The sequence below is a fragment of the Rhinatrema bivittatum genome, chromosome 7 (assembly GCF_901001135.1).
Source record: "Rhinatrema bivittatum chromosome 7, aRhiBiv1.1, whole genome shotgun sequence".
Classification (NCBI taxonomy): Eukaryota; Metazoa; Chordata; class Amphibia; order Gymnophiona; family Rhinatrematidae; genus Rhinatrema; species Rhinatrema bivittatum.
In genome coordinates this window covers 142,134,094-142,152,538 of record NC_042621.1, presented here as the reverse complement: position 1 = coordinate 142,152,538, position 18,445 = coordinate 142,134,094, and the positions used below count along the sequence as shown (strand labels likewise).

General features: G+C 45.3%; 1 long non-coding RNA gene across 1 annotated transcript in view; it reads left to right on the top strand.

Annotated features, from left to right (window-relative positions):
• LOC115096126 overlaps positions 1-18,445 on the top strand; it is a 35,636-nt gene that overhangs the window by 10,794 nt on the left and 6,397 nt on the right. Inside the window, exon 2 of the long non-coding RNA XR_003857982.1 lies at positions 6,105-6,333. This is a non-coding gene — a long non-coding RNA (uncharacterized LOC115096126). The remainder of the gene's footprint in view (positions 1-6,104; positions 6,334-18,445) is intronic.

Genomic DNA, 18,445 nt, shown 5'->3' with positions numbered 1-18,445 from the left:
TAAAGGGGCCACAACAGGAAATGTCGTGGCTCCCTCCTGAGGACTCCTCCCTTCTTTCAGGTATTTAAGGCAAGGTCTGCTCCTCAGACCTTGCCTTGGTATTGAGGCTCAGTTCCTGGTTTCCTGTTTGGTGTTCTGGATCCGCTTCTTGCCCCACTTCTGCTCTTCTCCCCGTTGGACTGATTCTTTGGCTCCTGACCCTTGGACTGGTGGTAGTGATTTTCTGGCTTTGACGTGGACTGGCTCTGGACCCTTCTCCTTCTTGTTCCTGGATTGGCTTCGGACCATTCTCCCGTCTGCTCCTGGACCGGCTCTCGACCTTTCTCTGGACTTCAACCCTTGGATTGGACTGGGACTATTCTTCAAGTATACTCCCCGACTTCTCACGACCTGCTGGAGGCACCAGCCGTCTGGAAACCATGACCTGCAGGAGGCGCCTGCATCCAGACCATCTTCAGGGAGTCTCCTAAGTCCCAGCAGCCGTGCCCCTACGGGCTCCTCCTGGGGGGGTTCACGAGCTTCCAGGGTGAAGTCTTCAGCTCTACCTCTCCAACAGGCCTTGCCATCCGACGGTAGAGACCGACAAGGGTTAACTCCCTTCTCGGCAGTACTGACTCTACCTTGGAACAGGGGTCCACTCTCCAATTCATAACTTACAGCCCCAATTTATAAATTCTTTTTGTGTGCCCGGAAGGAAAATGCCCCTCCCAAGAAAAGGGTTACACTTAAAGATGATGATGATTTTGATACTAAAGATGATGATGATTTTGATATAATTGTTAGATGGAGTGATGTCCAGAGATCGATTAGCTAAGTAGGGCTTCCCCAGTGGACTGATCAAGTCAATCACATGCCTGATGTTGTTCGCAGTGGCCCCATGCCTGCAGAGCCACCATGATCAACACGAGACCCTTGCAGCAGCTCTTCTTACCTAGCGGGAGCTTCCTCTGAGGCTCTCCGCTTGATAGTACCAAATTTAATTTTCTCTGTGGCCAAGGTAGGGACCCCATAGGCTATTCTCTTCAGTCCAGAAAGACTTCTGCCTCCTTGGCTTATCTGAGGGTATGGCGAGTGTTTGAGGCCTGGTGCATGGAGTAAGGAATAGATCCTTTGCAAGGCTCAGTGGTTCAGATTGTCTTTTCTGCACAATGGATTAGTAAAGAGGTTATCCTTCAATTCCCTCCAAGTTCAGGTAGCAGTCTTTGGCTCTCTCCAAGGCAAGGTTCGGGGTTCTAATTTAGCTGTCCATCCAGATGTGGTATGTTTTTCTCCGGGGAGCAAAGCATTTGCGTCCTCCGATTTGGAACCTTAACGTAGTCCTTAAGAGCTTGTTTGCGGCCCCATTCGAACTACCGAGATGAGCAATGCTAAAGGATCTCACTTTGAAGGTGGTTTTCTTAGTGGAGATTTATTCGGCTTGACAATCTTGGAATTTCAGGCTTTGTCCTGTAGGGAGCCTTTTCTGAGAATTTCACATTCGGGTGTTTCATCGAGAACTGTTCCTTCATTTTCTGCTGAAGGTAGTTATGTCGTTCCACTTAAATCAGTCAGTCAGTGGAGCTTCCGTCTTTCCATAAAGTGGATCCATCGGTGCCACGCTTGGATGTGAGGTGCACATTACTCAGGTACCTGAAGGTCACGAATAGTTTCCACTTCTCGGATCTTCTGTTTGTGCTTTGGAGCAGTCCAAAGAAGGGGCACAAAGCGTCACGAGCCACGATTGCGAAGTAGCTCAAGGAAGCAGTTAGTTCTGCGTATATCTGTCAGGGTCGCCCTGTCCCGGGGGGGGGGGGGGGTTAAGGGTGCACTTGTTCACCACAAGAGCTCTCAACATAGCTCTCTGCTTCAATGACAGGGGAGAAAGACTGATACATCATGCATATCCAGCATAGCTCTCTGCTTCAACAGCAGGGGAGAAAGTTTGATACTTCACTTTCAATGCATATCCAGCATAGCTCTCTGCTTCAACGGCAGGGGAGAAAGTCTGATACTTCACTTTCAATGCATATCCAGCATAACTCTCTGCTTCAACAGCAGGGGAAATGAAGAAAAGTGGATCTATAAACAGACAACAACCAACAAGGACTGAATTATTTAGTCTGAGTAAACAAATAAGCATGGGTATAGCTTGCTTATTGTGGCGGTTACAACCCCTAACTAACTAAGCTAGATAATTCCCTTAGATGCAGTTCCAACACTGCTCTCTCCATTAATGGTGGGGGTGGAAGGGAAATAGAACCAAAAGGTTACTAAGAGCCAAGAGTAACAGATAAGTATGAGAAAAAAAAGTGCAAAACTTGCTGGGCAGACTGGATGGGCCGTTTGGTCTTCTTCTGCCGTCATTTCTATGTTTCTATGTTCTCGCAGACATGCAGCAGCATCAGAAACATTCAGCTGCTTCCCCTTATACCTGCACTACTTCTCCCAGCAGGAAGCAGTTCAGAGACCTCCTATCACTGCCTCAATGCACTCTATTCCTTTCCTCTGCTGATTATCCTCTGCCTGCCTGTTCCTACCTCTTCTGAAAGCATTAACTAATAGCCTACTCATTCTCCTAGGGCCCTGCCTGTTTCCCCCCACTACCAATGTAAGTTAAACTTTTTTTTTTACTTATAAAGTGAGTCACTGAACTGTAAGTGAGAGCATGTGTGTGTGTGACAGTGTGTCAAGTGAGCATATGTGTGTGAGTGCATGGGTGTGAGTGAACATGTGTGTCAGTGAGCAAGCATGTGTATATGAGCATCTGTGTGAGTGAGAATGTGTGTATAAGCAAATGTGTGTTACTGAGTGTCTGTGAGTATGCGTGTGATAAAAAATGTGTTTCTGAGTACACGTGTGTGTCTGTGAGAATTCAAGTGAACGTATGTGTGTGGGTGAGCAAGTGAGTGAGCAAAAGTGTGTGTGTATCTGAGTATGTGTGTGTGTGTCTGTAAGTGCATGAATGAGTGTGTGTGAGTATGTGTGTGTGTGAGCATGTATGTGATCAAGTATGTGTGTCTGTGAGCAAGAGTGTGTGTGTATGTGTCTGAGTATGTGGGAGCAAGTGTGTATGAGTCTATGAACATGCATGTGAGTGAGTGTTTGTGTCCATAAGCATGTGTGTGGTGAGCATGTGTGTGTTTGTGTGTGTGTGTGTATGCATGAGCGAGTATGTGTTGTGAGCATGAGTGTACATGTGTGTGTTCCTGAGCATACATGTGTAAGTATGTGTGTCTGTGAGCCTGAGGGTGTGAGCATGTGAGTGTGATGGAGTGTGTATTTGTGTGATTGCATACATGTGAGTGTATGTGGGAGAGAACAGAAAGTTTGTGTACACCCCCAGTCCCTAACTAATCAATAATCTCAGGTTGACTGGATTAAAAAGTTCTCATATATGGAGAGCAGGGGATTTTCAATCCACATTAGTTTTAACTATTATTTAATGTGTCTGCTGTTTGTAAAGACTTTGTTGGCATTGGTGAACTTTTAAATTTTTATGTGAGTTTTTAATTATTGAATATGGATATTATTCATCAGCTGTTCTGAAATATTTATTATTTTTATTAATATGGTTTTACTATTATGATTGATATTTTCTATTTCTTGGTTTTATTGTTTGATGCTTACTGAGGAATGATGAGGTTTCTATTTTTCCATTGTGGTACAACATACAGAATTGTGGTTTCCAGTTCATTTTTTTGTCTGCATATTTGTATATATGCTTTATAGTCTTTTTATTCTTAATTTAGCAAGGATCTGTCTGTGTTCTGCATGTGTAGGGATTTGTATGTTTTCGTAATAAGAGGTGTATTGGTATTCTAGAACCTGATGTAATATTTGCAGTGTTGTCTTTTCACAGGCAAGGTTGTTACTGTTTGAGTGCTGGCAGTTAGTGCTGTTTTGGAATGAGAGGTATACTCTATTGTCATTGTAATTCATTTTATTTATGGCTTTCTGGGGCTTACCCACACCCAATGTGCATTACAGTAGACTTAATGCCATGGCAGGGATGGCCAACTCTGGTCTTCAAGAACCACAAACAAGTCTGGTTGTCAGATTATTCACAATTAAATATGCATGAGATAGATTTGCATATACTGCCTCCATTATACTCAAATATACCTCAAGAATATTTAATGTAGAAATCCTGAAAACCAGGCATGTTTGTGGCTCTTGAGGTTGGGAGTTGGCCACCCTTGCTATATGGGTTACAAATGTCTTTTTTTGTAGGGTTTTCTGGTTGGCACCGTAGCAGCACATTCAAATATAATATACATGTTGCTGTATGTGATATTTTTCCTCAGAAGACTGTACTCTATCCTTTTACATGTAAAATCTATTGTTATAAATGCATAACTTTTAGTTGTGTATAGGGAGGGCAGGGTGGGACCCATTGGTGGGTGGAAGTCTATGAGGTTCACTCTTGCACAGGCTCCATATTAGAAAGCAGCATTCCATCTGGAGCTGTGCTGCTTTGGGTCAGTAGCTCTCTCCAGACTCAGCTGCAGCAGTGATGGGTGCAATCTTAGGCACGGCTTCATTTTCTTTTTTTTTAAGCTTCAGAGGAAACCAGTAGCATGGATCACTTCTAGTCCCCACTCCCTGAAGCAGTGAGACAGAGCAGAGCCTGGGGAACAATAAAAGAAGTAGACTCTGGGTTGCACACAGTTTGGGACCTTCATTTTCAGTTTTTATTTTATTTTTCCCAGGAATTGATAAATGTTTATAACAGCAAGTGCAAAAATTATATTTACCAGGATAAATGACGAGACATTTTTTTCCTCTGACTTATCCCAGTTTTGTTCTTGTTGTAATAAACACAAATCAATTTCTGGGAAAAATGAAAACGAAGGTCCCTACACACAGTCAATGGGAATGTGGTGGGGGAGAAAGGGCAGAGGCAAAGAAGTGGAGGCAAGCTACAGTCCCGGAAAGGGAGAGGTGAGCCAAGAGGATGTGCCTGAAGAGTGTTAGTGAGGCTTCTAAGGTGGCTGGACTGAGCTCTAAGAAGGACATTTGCCTAAGGAATCAGTGAGTCTGCTGGAGAATGGGAATGGGAAGGACTGCTGCAGACTGGAGAAGGGCTGGCAGCAAGCAAGAACTTTATATAATGATGCAGAAATGCTGGCCTGGGGGGACCTCACTTAATGAGCACATGAGCAGTAGCACAACAGCAGAATGCATGTTTGTGTGCTTGACACTGGCTGGCAGTGTGGTTGCTTCATTGCTTGACAGCTAGCTCAAGAGCTAATTGGTTGGCAAGAGATTTTAACACCTGCCCAGGAATTCAGGATATATATCTATATCTATCTATCTATCTATCTATGTGTGTCTGTGTATAACATTTAACCAAATTTGGGGGGAGGGAGCCAACCAACTGAATGGATGGAAGGGGGACTTCAGCTCAGTTTGCTCACCCCAGTCTAAAGTGTACTCTAGTTATTTAAGAAACGTGAAATTTATGTTGGAGTTATTTTGGCTCAGTTGTGCCAGGCTCTAGGTCAAATGATGTATCTCTCAAGGTTTAGCTTGACTTACTTTCAGGAGCCGTTGAAACATGTGCTGCACAGGAAGTGCACGAGAGAGCCAGATGGGTATCCTTTAGGCAGATTTTGAAAATTTCCACTGGGCTGATACTTTCCTACAATCTACCCCTGGTGAAGTCCCTGTAGAAAAATTTCATCTTTATTTTAAAAAAAGGTTCTTGAATCTGCATAAGTGGCCATACCCCAGCTACAAAAGACTTGGATGTATTTCGGAAGTCTGCAACTCCTGGTGTCCTACAGCTGGCAGAGAAGGCATTCATTTCACGTCATAGAAACCTTGATGACTTACCCTCTGGATGACAAGTTTCAAACTTGTGCTAATCTATCCTTTTTCGCTGTCTGTTACCATGTGCCCAATATATGTGCACATATCTTTTTATGTAATTGCTGAAATGAAAATGCTGATGAAGGCATTTTCAGCATACATAACAATGTCAACAGGTTAAAAAAAAGTTTAATATGACTGTATAATCTGCATGCCCAGGAAATTCACATCTATGGCTAAAGGAGACATCAGTGCTATCCAAAATGACTAGCAAGTTTATAAAAAAGTGATTTGTTCATATTTTTCCATCACAGGTGAGAAACTGGAACTTTTTGAAGATCCTTGTACAAGCTTTAAGGCCAACTCAAACAAGTGATGTCTGCTTGCAGGAAAAAAAAAGGTTTGGATGGCTGAATTACTTCCAAACCAAATGACTCCAAATTAGTAGCAGAGGAAGGCACAATTTATTGACTGGTTCCATGTCAAACTGGGATTCGATCAACACGAGGAATGTAAACACGGAGCTCTGATTTCAGCAAAGTGGTGAGAACAACCTTTATTCTGTCTTCAAAAACACAAATATGTACACAGGTCCTGAGAAATCCTTGTGCTGTTGTTCCAGTCACAGCATCATTATTCAACAACAGTAATGCTCTTATCAACATCGAGGCTGGGCTTTGAGCAGATGTGACTTCTCTACAGGCCGTGCTCCTACACCATTTTCCTACTATGACTCCTGGCAAGAGAGGCCACATACAGAAAAGTTGTGATATCCCCCTACCCAGCATACCCTCTTTTTTGGAATTTAACTTTTTTTTTTTTTGGGGGGGGGGTGTCAGGGACCTGGGACCCTCTTGTATGTTGGAATTTGGGCGGTTGGAGAGCAAGAGGGAACTCTGTATAACTTGTGCTATTGGGAGAAGGGGCAAGGGGGGGTCTCTGTATAACTTGTGGTCTTCGGGGGAAGGTGGGTCAGGGGGCTGGAGCTGCTACTGCACGGCTACATTTTTACTTTTTTATCACTTTGGGGGAATCTGGGTTGCCTTGAGTGGTGGCCCTGTGTTGAAGTGGGGTCAGCCTTGACCTCCACTCAACCTCCCCATGTGGCTGAGAGACATTTTATGGGGGAAGTGGCCCTTTAAGATGAAGGCAGTCCCTTGAGGCTGGGGTTTCCATTTGCATTAAATGGCCAATAGGCGCATTCTTTTGTCCCTCGAGATAAAAGAACGCGCCATAGAGCCACATGGTTTTTACAGGGGAGGGGCCCCACTATTGCAGTGACACCTTCCCTCATAATAGTGGGACCCCCTCCCATGATAAAACTTCACGGCTCAATGAATCTATGCCATAGCTAGCAAGCAATACTAGATTATCTTTTAATTTCCTTGCTCTTAAATTTCTTGGTACCTGCTTGAGGAATCCGTAAATCAAGGAGTTTATTTATTTATTACTTTTATGTGCTGCAACTCAAGCTCAAAGCGGTGTACCAGAACATGTAAAATACATATATTACAATGTCATATGCAGCGCTTCTACACTTCGGGGTAGATTTTCAAAAAACGCGAATAGGCGTACTTTTGCTGGCGCATCAGGCGCCAGCAAAAGTACGCTGGATTTTAGTAGATACGTGCGGAGCCGCGCGTATCCACTAAAATCCTGGATCGGCGCGCGCAAGGCTATGAATTCTGTATAGCCGGCGCGCGCCGAGCCGCGCAGCCTACCCCCGTTCCCTCCAAGGCCGCTCCGAAATCGGAGCGGCCTTGGAGGGAATCCTCTAACGCCCTCCCCTCACCTTCCCCTCCCTTCCTCTACCTAACCCACCCGCCCGGCCCTGTCTACACCCCCCCCCCTTACCTTTCTCCGGGGATTTACGCCTCCCGGAGGGAGAAGTAAATCCCTGCGCGCCAGCGGGCCTGTTGCGCGCCGGGACGTGACCTGGGGGCGGGTACGGAGGGCGCAGCCACGCCCCCGGACCGCCCCGGGCCGTAGCCACGCCCCCGTGCCCGCCCCCAAAACGCTGCCGACACGCCCCCTAACGCCACGATGACCGGGCCCGCCCCCGACACGCCCCCTCGGAGAACCCCGGGACTTACGCGAGTCCCGGGGCTCTGCGCGCGCCGGTAGGCCTATGTAAAATAGGCTCACCGGCGAGCAGGGCTCTGAAAATCCGCCCCTTCTAGTAAAGCCCATACTCTGAATTCCAAGAGAGTGTGAACTTGCTCAAAAGCATGAAGTCCGACTTTTCCCAGTGTACAAATACAGTCTGCCACAATTAGAGATTTTCTAAGTAAATCCTTTTCTTTGGATACTCCTCCCCACTGTTCCATTGTCACTGAGTCCGGTCTCTCCAATCACCCACGACACTAGACTTCCTTTCATTTCTATTTTCAGAGTTCCTGCAGTTTCCTCCTGCACCACAAATCTATCCGTAAACATTTTCTCTGCTGAAGCCCCAGAGTTCCTCTGTTCTAAATTTGTGGGTTTCTACCTCTGTTTTTCAGAATGTAGGTGTTTTCCTTGTAATTTTCAGGAAAGATTTGCCACACCGTTTCTAATATAAACTCTAACTTGTTTTTAAAATTACTGAACACATATTTGTATGGAAAATAACAGGTTGGGACCGAGACAACTGTTTCCAGGAGACTAAACATCCATGTATCTACTCCTTCCTTTCTGTGTGTCTTTTCTACTTAGTAATTTTGTTATTTTTAAACCAGTTATAGGACCAGATGGCCTAAGCATTTTTCCCATAGTACACCGGTCTTTTAATTTCCTTTGCTGGTAAACATTGCTTCTTCTGTAAAGCTACCATCCTCCAAGAATACCAGAAAATTGAGGCTGATGAAAATTTTCCTATCCACCAAGGTTGTCCTCATCAGTGCTTAAAGCCACACAACTGGGGCGGATTGCAGGAAAATATCAACACAGAGGATTTTTTTTTTCAAAACCAGCCCACGTGGTATCTGTCTGACTCCCTTGTGCACTTTCCCTGCAGGATGTGTTTCAACAGTTCCCAAAAGCACACCAAACTGACCCTTCAGAGGTATATGATGTGACCTGAAGCCTGGCAGAATTGAGCCAAAACATCTGCAACACCAATTTCACATTTTTCCTAGGGTAGAACATATCCTAGACCAGGGGTGAGCAAACAGAGCTGTGCGCTCTCTTCCATCCATGCAATTGGTTGCCATCTGCCCCCATCTCTTCACATATATCTTGGATTCATGGGCTGGTATTAAAGTCTCTTGCCAACCAATCAGTTCTTGAACCAGTTGCCAAGTAATGTGACACCCACACTGCCAGCCAGTGTCAGAGACACACACCATCTCTCAGACACAAACACCTACACACACTTTCACACACCCACTTTGTGTCTGAGAGTACATGAGGGTGCCTCTCTCTCTCTGACACGAAGACACCCACACATACACTCTCACTCTCAGTGTTTGGGTGTGTCATAAAGAGTGTGTATAGGTGTCTTTCTGTGTTAGGGAGAAAGACACCCACACACAAAAGCCCACACACAAAAGCCGGCAGCGATGGCACCACGGAGGTGCCATCACTGCCGGCTATTGCAAGACTGCCCCCTGCTACTGCCGGATTCTCTAAGGTCTGCGATCTTAGAGAATCCAGGCCTAAATCCTGTATAAAGTGCAACAATGGAAAAAGAGAAACATTACCATTCCTCATAAAATATCAAATGAAATCAAGAAATATAAATCAGCAATAGTAAAGCCATACTAATAAAAATATTTCAAAAGAGCTGAATATGCAATAATTAAACTCAGATGAAACTTTAAAAAATTTCCCAAAAAACAATAAAATATTTTAAAACAGCAGACCTCAGATAATATTCAATAATTAAAACCAGTAAGAATTAAAAAAAAATCTCCTGCTTTCTATACTTTCCAGACACCCTGAGATTGTTCTGGATTAGTGGTGGTGAGGAATTGCACAAACTTTCTCTTCCCTCACACACATGCTGACACACACACACACACACACACAAACTTCCTTGCACCCATTGACACATTTACTCACATACACACACAGGCATGCATCCACTGACACACACACATACACACATGCACTCAGTCACGCCTACTGTCACACACACACTGCCTTGCACCCACTGACTCATAGGTACACATGCATGCTCCCTTGCACACTCCCACTCTCTCTCTTTTTTCCCCTGCAACCTCTGAATATAACTTTTGACTACTGTTTTAATCTGGGGAATCATAGTTAGTTTTGGGTCCAAGGTGATACCAAGATTTCAAGCTGTCTGTGAAATAGGAATAGAGTTGCCGGCAAACTGAGGAATCGGGAATAGTGAAAACTGGGTGATGGCCAAGGATAAGAGATATTACAGAGATTCATTCAGCTATCCTAGGAGCAATGGCTTCAACATCTGAGTGTAAAATTATAGTCTGTGTTTTTTTGATACATCAGTCATATGCAAGAACTAGTCTCCTTTCTAGTAAAAAGTGCCATAGAGAATATCCTTAAGAAGGGACAAGATATTTTCTTATTTCTGGATCATTTTGTAACTCTTTGTGAGGGAGTATATAAGAAACCCCTTCAGAACACCTTGAAGCAGTGGTTCTCAACCTTTTTTCGGTCAGGCCACGCCTGACAGATGGTTCTCACATGCATGATAGCCTCTTTGCTGCAGACACACAGCCTGGAGCTTGTTCTGCTCCTGAATGCACACTGGTGCACACACTGGTGAAAAATTTCCACTGGACCAAGGAGCACGGAAATTACTCCCTGTCACTGGGAATCTGCATCAGATTCCAGCTTAAAGCCCCTCCCGGCTGCTCTGTGCTCCACTCTCTCTCTCTCTCTCTGAGGCCTTGGCGCTCCTGCCTTGAGCCCTGGATTCCTTCAGAAGAGAGCCAGAAATAGACAGACGCTTCTGAGCTCCTTGACTATATTTAATCCACCAAACCCTTCAGGCATTTCCCATTTGGAATCGTCTGAACAACACTACTCCTTCTCTGACATCATTTGCAATGTGCCTCCGTGGAGACCCGTGCCTCATTAGTAAGGGATATTTAGAGCCCCTTACATATTCATCAAACTCTATTCCCCACGTTATTTAATGAAAAGGGAAAAATGTCATGTTGGCCTTTTGACATTGTGTTATTTTATGGGGTGAAATGGGCCTTAAACATTGTCTGTGACTGTTATTACAGGTGTTAAACTACATATCCGAACTGTTTAGGGAAAGATTGGCTAAGAGATCTTGGCTCCTCCAGCTTATGGCCTTTCCTTTTTCCTCCCTACATGCACACTGGTCACCTAGGCCACCAGAAGTTGTTCCCTCTATTCCCCACCCCTGCTTCTCCCTCCGATCATACACACAGTCCCAAGTGTGCTGCTGGGATAAAGTACAGACGTCCTGATTGAATGTGATGGTATCACTTCTTCTTAGTTACAAACCTGCATAACATGCTTTTAAGAGGCAAAGGATTTCCTAAGGATTTTCCCATGCCCTTGATAAATAGAGCACTGAATTTGGACCCTTAGCTTAACCAAATCCTGTTTTCCTGCATTCCTCTCCACTATTATACTTTCTTCTAATTTACTTTGACTACAGACTAGATAATAATGTGTGGGACTGCAGAGGAGCTTAATCAAGAATGGGAAGGAAAAGAAGAGGATTTGCATCACAGGGAGAAAAACAACTTAAGAAATAATTGCAAATGCTAATTACAGTCAAGCAACTTGTATATGTTTTACCAAGCAAGAGACAGATGGAATGAGAGAGAAATAAAAAGAGAATTAAGCTTAATGTCAGTCTTCAAATTCAAGTCTATTTTTTAATCCCAGCAAAGGGATAACAATCAGACTATCTGCAATAATACAAAATCCAGATGTACTTTTTATCTGCAAGTTTTGCACTAGCAATTAAAGCAAATGTGCATAGATATAAACTTTTGCTTTGAAAATGTTCCAGGGGGTATCTGTGCCTGCTCTTTTTTGTTGATATTCCCCCCCCCCCCCCCCTGGAAACAGCAAGCGTAGATTTGAAAATGCCGTCTATGCCTGTTATTTCCCTCCCCTAACCTAAACAATGCAGATACAATTACATGCGCTGTAGGACATCACGCGCTATTCTACCCACAGTGAGGGTGAGCAACCTTTGAACAGCCCACTTTCAGGGGTAAAACACAGAGGCTAGAATCTGCAGCCTGTCCGAGGCAGAGAGAATCATTTGGGAAAGAAAGGAATATGAGGGTCACGTTGAAAAGTGGCTGAATGGGCACAGATGTGACATGTGGGCAGTAACAGCACAGGACATGAAGTGTTTGGCTTTACTTCTGTCCATCCATTCATCTGTCACATGCTCTGAATCTACAAGAGGACAGATGCATCAGAACTCTGTGGGTGCACGCTTTTTAAATTCCCCCTCCACTACGTCCTGAGTGAGTGCTGGCTGAAGTGGTGATGCAACACTGGTATGCATGGTGCTTTTCCCTCCTGCTAATGTGGGCACATCAGGGTATATAAATGAAGCTCTGGCCTAGTCTGTGTTTATGTAGTATATTTCTTACTGTGGATGGTGAACTGGTTAAAAGACAGAAAACACAGAGGGTAAGACTAAATGGTCAGGTTTCCATTTGGAAAATGTCATTAGTGGAGTACACAGGGATATGTACTGGGCCTTGTGCTTAACGTATTCATAAATGATCTGGAAAAAGGAACAAGGGAGGAAATCAAATTTGCAGATGACACAAAATTATTCCAACTTGTTAGAAAAGCAGTGAATTGTACTGGGTATCTGAATGGCAGATTAAATTGAATGAGAAAAAATGGAAAGTGATGCACATAAGGAAAAATAATCCCAACTACAGGTACACAAATGGTGGATTCTGTATTGGGAGTCACCAACTAGATAAAGGAGCTTGGAGTTCTTGTGAACCAAGGCTTGATTTATGGGGGAACAGCTTGGAACACAGTTCCATCACTTCTTTTCAGGCTTAAGAGGCACAGCAGCTGGGCTGTTCTTACCCAGCACCTCCCCTCCAGACAGCCTGCAGGGAAGAAAAGGGAAGGGGATGAGCCTCAAGGAGTGGAAAGTAGCTATTGCAAGCGCGGGAGAGCAGTTGCTTGCTCGAGAAAGTGTGCCCATAGACCACAGCACAACCCCAGAGGAAGAAACCAGGGTATTTGCTGTGGCAGGCAAGACGTATCCGAGCACGGAGGACAGACTGAAGACTTGGAGCTCTCAGACCTCTGCTGAACCTGAACGCACCAAGAAGAGATCCAGCAATGCAATGCTTGTCTCTGGGGTAGCCCTCCGGCCACTCAATAGCCCTTTCAGACCTGCCACATGGGAACGGCAGGTGCGTCAGGACGGACAGAGGTCGAGGACAGATGATGACGCTGGAACAAGGACAAGACATGGGAAGGCACTTTGGACGAGATGAAGGCACTTGGAGAGTAGGACAGGGCACTGCCCCTCAGTGCACATTACACAGCCCCCCATGGGCTGGTCACGGACCACGCTGTCCCACTGTGCGCTCTACACAAACTGAACCAGCTGGTCAGGGACCACATGGAGAGCGGGACAGGCTCAGGACTGGAACTCAGGAGGGGAGAGGAATCCGGGCTGCTCTTGAAAGGAGGATCCAACCGGAACAGGGCTCCAATGACCAGGAACAGGACTCAGGTTCAGATTCAGATTTGGATTCAGGCTTAGACTCACAGATGGTCATCTGGAGTCTGGATTCGGTGGGAAGAAGCAAGGCTGGAGCATCCGGACCCGGGAACTGAAGGAACAAGAAAATCTGGACACAGGAACCGAAGAGACTGGAACATCTGAATGCAGGAATAAACAGGACGCAGGATCCGTCGAGAGACCAGGAACACACAATGAAGGACAAAGGAGCTCCCTTGAAGAAGCGAAGATGGACCTCAGAAACCTCCTGGAACTAAGAGCTAAAACAAGAAATCCAGGAGCAGGCAGCTCCTTGCGAAGGCCCTGAGGAACTGATGAAGGGCCCTTTTATAGGGCTGAAGTTACGACGAAGGATGACATCATCAGTTGGGGCTGCAGGGCTTTTCCCTCCGCTTGCCCTTTAAATACAGAAGAGCGGCACAGCCACGCACCTAAGCAGAAGCCAGGCCCGGACAGAGTCGGCAGCATCAACGGGCCAGGAGGGGAGAGCAGCGGTGGCACTCCTGCCGTGAGGAGCAGCACGGGCGGCGGCTTCCGCCACGAGGCAAAGACCTGCAAGGCCCCAGCGGCAGCACTCTGGCTGCAGGGAGGTGAGAGCCTGCTCACAGTTGGACCCACAAGCAGCATTGCAACGTGTAGCCTAGTGGTAAGAGCATCAATCTTAAAACCCCAAGAAACCAGTGTTCAAATCCACCTTGGGTAAATCACTTCATCCTCTATTGCCTCAGGTACAATCTTAGGGCCTATTCTACAAAACATTTTTTCCATAGACACAGAATGGGAGAAAAGCCTTAGGAAATTAGGCCCTAACATTTTTTCCCTCTGAGGAAAAGGAAATACCTACTTTACCTGAACATAACTTGCCTTGAACTACCAACAAAAAGGTGTGAGCTAAATATAAAACAGAGACCGAGAGAGCAGAGAACTGCCACTCTGCTCCCTAATCCAGCCTTTCCCCTCCTATTTTCTAGGGATGTGCAGGTAAAAAATGTAAAATTTTGATTCATTTTTTGGATTTTTTTGTTTTGTTTTGTTTTTTGCTTTCGTTGTTTTCAAAATGTTTATGTTTTTTTGTTTTTATTCATTTTTGGCAAACAGTGTTCACTACTTGCAAATAGTATGCAAACTAATTCCATGGCTTGACATAGCAATGCTAACAAACACCACACATCTATACTGCTACAATTTACTGTAATGTGGACAATACGTTGAAATCCTCACCTCAGTACATGGTGTGTATTTGCGGTCAAAAAAGCAAAATAAATGTATTTTTATTTATTTCAGAAAATTATAGAAATGATCTAAAATGGAGCATAAAATGGAAAATGTATTGCCTCCGTATCCTCGAGTATTGTGTGCAGTTCTGGTTTCCCCATCTCAAAAAAGACACAGCAGAATTAGAAAAGAGGAAGAGGAGGGGAGTCAAATATGATAAAGGGAATGAACATATTTCCTATGATGAGAGGCTATGCAGGCTAGGGCTCTTCAGACTGGAAAAGAGACGGCTGAGAGGGGACGTGATGGAAATCATGACTGGGTTCAGGGCCAGTGTAAGAATAGTTTGTGCTCTAGGCAAACCTTTGGTTATGCACCACCTTCCCCCAACTTACCTACCAGTGGCAGCTTCAACACCGCACTCCTCTTGCCGGTGACAGTGGCTCCAGCATGGCGCCCCCTTCTTTGGTTGTGGCCTTGGCACGGCACCCTCTGGGCCTTGTGCTAGTGCAATTTTTCTGCCCCCATAATTTTGGTGCTCCAGGCGACCGCTTGGTTTCCCTCCCCAAGGGTGGAGACTCTGGATGGGCATCTTGGACAATGTCAGACAACCCGGCGCGCACAAATCTACGCCCGATTTTATAACATGGGCGCGCAGCTGTTATAAAATCCGGGGTCGGCGCACGCAAGAGGGTGCGCACTTGTCCACCTTGCGCGCGCCGAGTCCTAGGGGAGCCCCGATGGCTTTCCCCGTTCCCTCCGAGGCCGCTCCGAAATCGGAGCGGCCTCGGAGGGAACTTTCCACCCGCCCCTCCAGCCCTATCTAAACCCCCCCTCACCTTTGTTAAAGAAGTTGCGCCTGCCTCTGGGCAGGCGTAGGTTGCCAGCATGCGATCCCCCGGCACGGCTGCTGTGCTGGAGGCTTCGGTCCCGCCCCCGCCCCTTTTTTTCAAGCCCCGGGACATACGCGCGTCCCGGGGCTTGTGCGCATCGCCGGGCCTATGCAAAATAGGCTCGGTGCTCACAGGAGCGGGTTTAAAAGGGTTACGCACGTATATTACTCGCGTAAACCCTTTTAAAATCCACCCCAAAGTGAACAAGCCAAAACATTTTCAGATTTTTGGGATTGCTTGATGTTTTGGCTCAGTTTCAATGGACCAAACTTGAAAATCAAGTCATTCGTGGAGTTTTGCCCTTTTGGAAAAACAAACACACATTCCTAATCTGGATGGCTTGCCATCCAAACTCTGTATTATCTTGCAGTCTCACTGTGCCACAGTCCTGTTTATTCTCTTGATCCATTTATTAGTTCATCAATCTGTGCAAGAAGACTGATAAGCTCTGAGGGAATTATATCATTAGCCACATTCCTGTAACATACCTGATAATAAGTAAGTGCGTGCCCTTTGGATTCTCACTGGTATGGAGCATATTGTGATTGTTTCCAGTCCAGTTTTCATTTTGCTGGATAAAGCTCATAAAACAAAAAAAATGCAAAAAAGAATAACTATAAAATGATGACTAATGATTAAAGTGTCTCTCTCCTTTGACAGGGCCTTCTTCTTCCCCTTTCAAAGATATGGTAACAAGTAACCAAAAGAAGTACAGTATTTGTCCTCTTCTTTTTCTTTGAAAATTACTTACTAAAGGCTCAATTCAATCTGCCCAGGGCTGGAAACAGAGGAGTAAATGGTCAGTTTTCCAAATGCTATTTAACATATTCATAAATGATCTGGAAAAGAGAATAGCAAATGAGGTGATCAAAATTTTGCAGATGACACAAAATTATTCAAAGTTGTTAAAAAAAAAAAAAAAAAAGCAGCAGGTTGCAAGGAGCAGCAGAAGGACCTTGTGAGATGAGGAGACTGGACAACTGACTAGCAGGTGCAGTTTAATATAGAAAAGTAGAAAGTGCTGTACATAGGGAAAATTAATCCCAACTACAGATACATGATGCTGGGGTCTGCACTGGGAGTCACCACCCAGGAAAAGGAACTCAAAGTCCTTGTAGATAATGCGTTGAAATCCCTGGCTCAGTGCACGGTGGTGGAAAAAAATGCAAATAGAATGTCAGGAATGGAGAATAAAACAGAAGATATCATATTGCCTTTGTATCCATCCATGCATCCTGCACCTTCAGTATTGTGTGCAGATCTGGTCTTGCCATCTCAAAAAAAAGACATAGCAGAACTAGAAAAGGAGAAGAAGGCAGCAAAAATGATAATGAAAGTGGAACATCTCCTCTGTGGTGAGAGGCTGTGCAAGTTAGGACTCTTCAGCCCGAGAGATGGCTGAGAGGGTTTAGGATAGAAATGTATAGAATCATGAGTGGGATGGAATGACTAAATAGAGGATGATTGTTTACCCTTTCAAATAATACTAAAACAAGGGGACATGCCATGACACTAACAACCAATAGATTTAAAATAAATCCTAAAATTCACTTCTTTACTCAGTGCACTGTAATATACTTCACCGCTGATATGAAGCACCTCCAGCATCATGCGGCATCCAAGAAACATGGCTGAACTTCCTGCAGCCCTTGAGGCCTTTTATATGTCCTGCTGGCAGGACCTCCTGTGAAATGCACAGATGACATCATATCCTGACCAGTATAAAGGGAAGCTCAGAACTATTACTCAATGCCTCACACCAGGTCTCCTCATTCTCCAATCCTAATTGCTATACTGTGTTTCTGTGTATATCTGCTTTGTTCCAATGTGTTTTTGCCTTGTTCCTGATTTTATTTATGTGTGTTCTTGCCCTGCCTTGTCTGTTTCTGCCTGTTCTGTTGTGTTCTTCCCTGGCCTGTTTTTGCATTGCCTTGATCTCAGATTGGACCTTGACTCTGCTTCACCTTCTGCCTGTCCTGACCTCAGATTGGATCTTGCCTCTGCTTTAGCTTCAGCCTGTAAGTCCTGCTGGCTGCCAGAACCTGAGGGCTCAACCCAAGGGAAAAGTGGTTGATTGGACAGAAGATTGCCTTCTGGCAAGTCAGCTGCCGCCTATGAAGGCCTATCTTGTGTTTGCACAAATTAGGCAGTAACAATTTAACAGCAGCTCAAGAGCTCCCTACCAGTCAGTGTGACAGATTGTGAAGGCCATCTGTCACTGGGGACTCACCAGTGCTTCAGCTTTTGCAGTGTCTGGCCTTGCAAGTGCAGCAGCTTGCAAGGTCCGAGCAAACCTTAGGCCAATGCATGGACTCCATCCAGTCACAGAGCATGGTTCCTCCGCTACCGGTAGTGCTGACTCCCCCCAGTACAACAGCTCCCACCTGGGGCATCTGGCATTTGTCTTTCACCTCCACCATGCCAAGACGTGAACTCCAAGAAGGGGTTCTTGAACCAGTGCCAGATTGTTTTTGAATTACAAGCAACAAGCTTCCCCTCAGACTGGGCATGATTGGCCTTCACCCTTTCTCCTCACTGGGCAGGCCCTGGCCTGGGCATCCCCGCTGTGAGAACATAACGCCTCTCTGCTCAATAACCTGGATGAGTTCCTGGTACACTTCCACTGAGTATTCAAGGAACCAGATTGCTCCTCTTCTGTTTGTGGCTGATCTTCTGCATCTCCACCAAGGTTTACAAACAGTGGACCAGTACGCAGTTCAGTTCCAGACCCTAGCAGCAGAACTTCACTGGAATGTCGAGAGCCTAATGATGGTGTTCTGGCACGGCTTAGCCACCCAGATCAACCTTGGATGCACTGATGCACCTTTGTATCTAGACTGACATCCATTTCCAAGAAAGA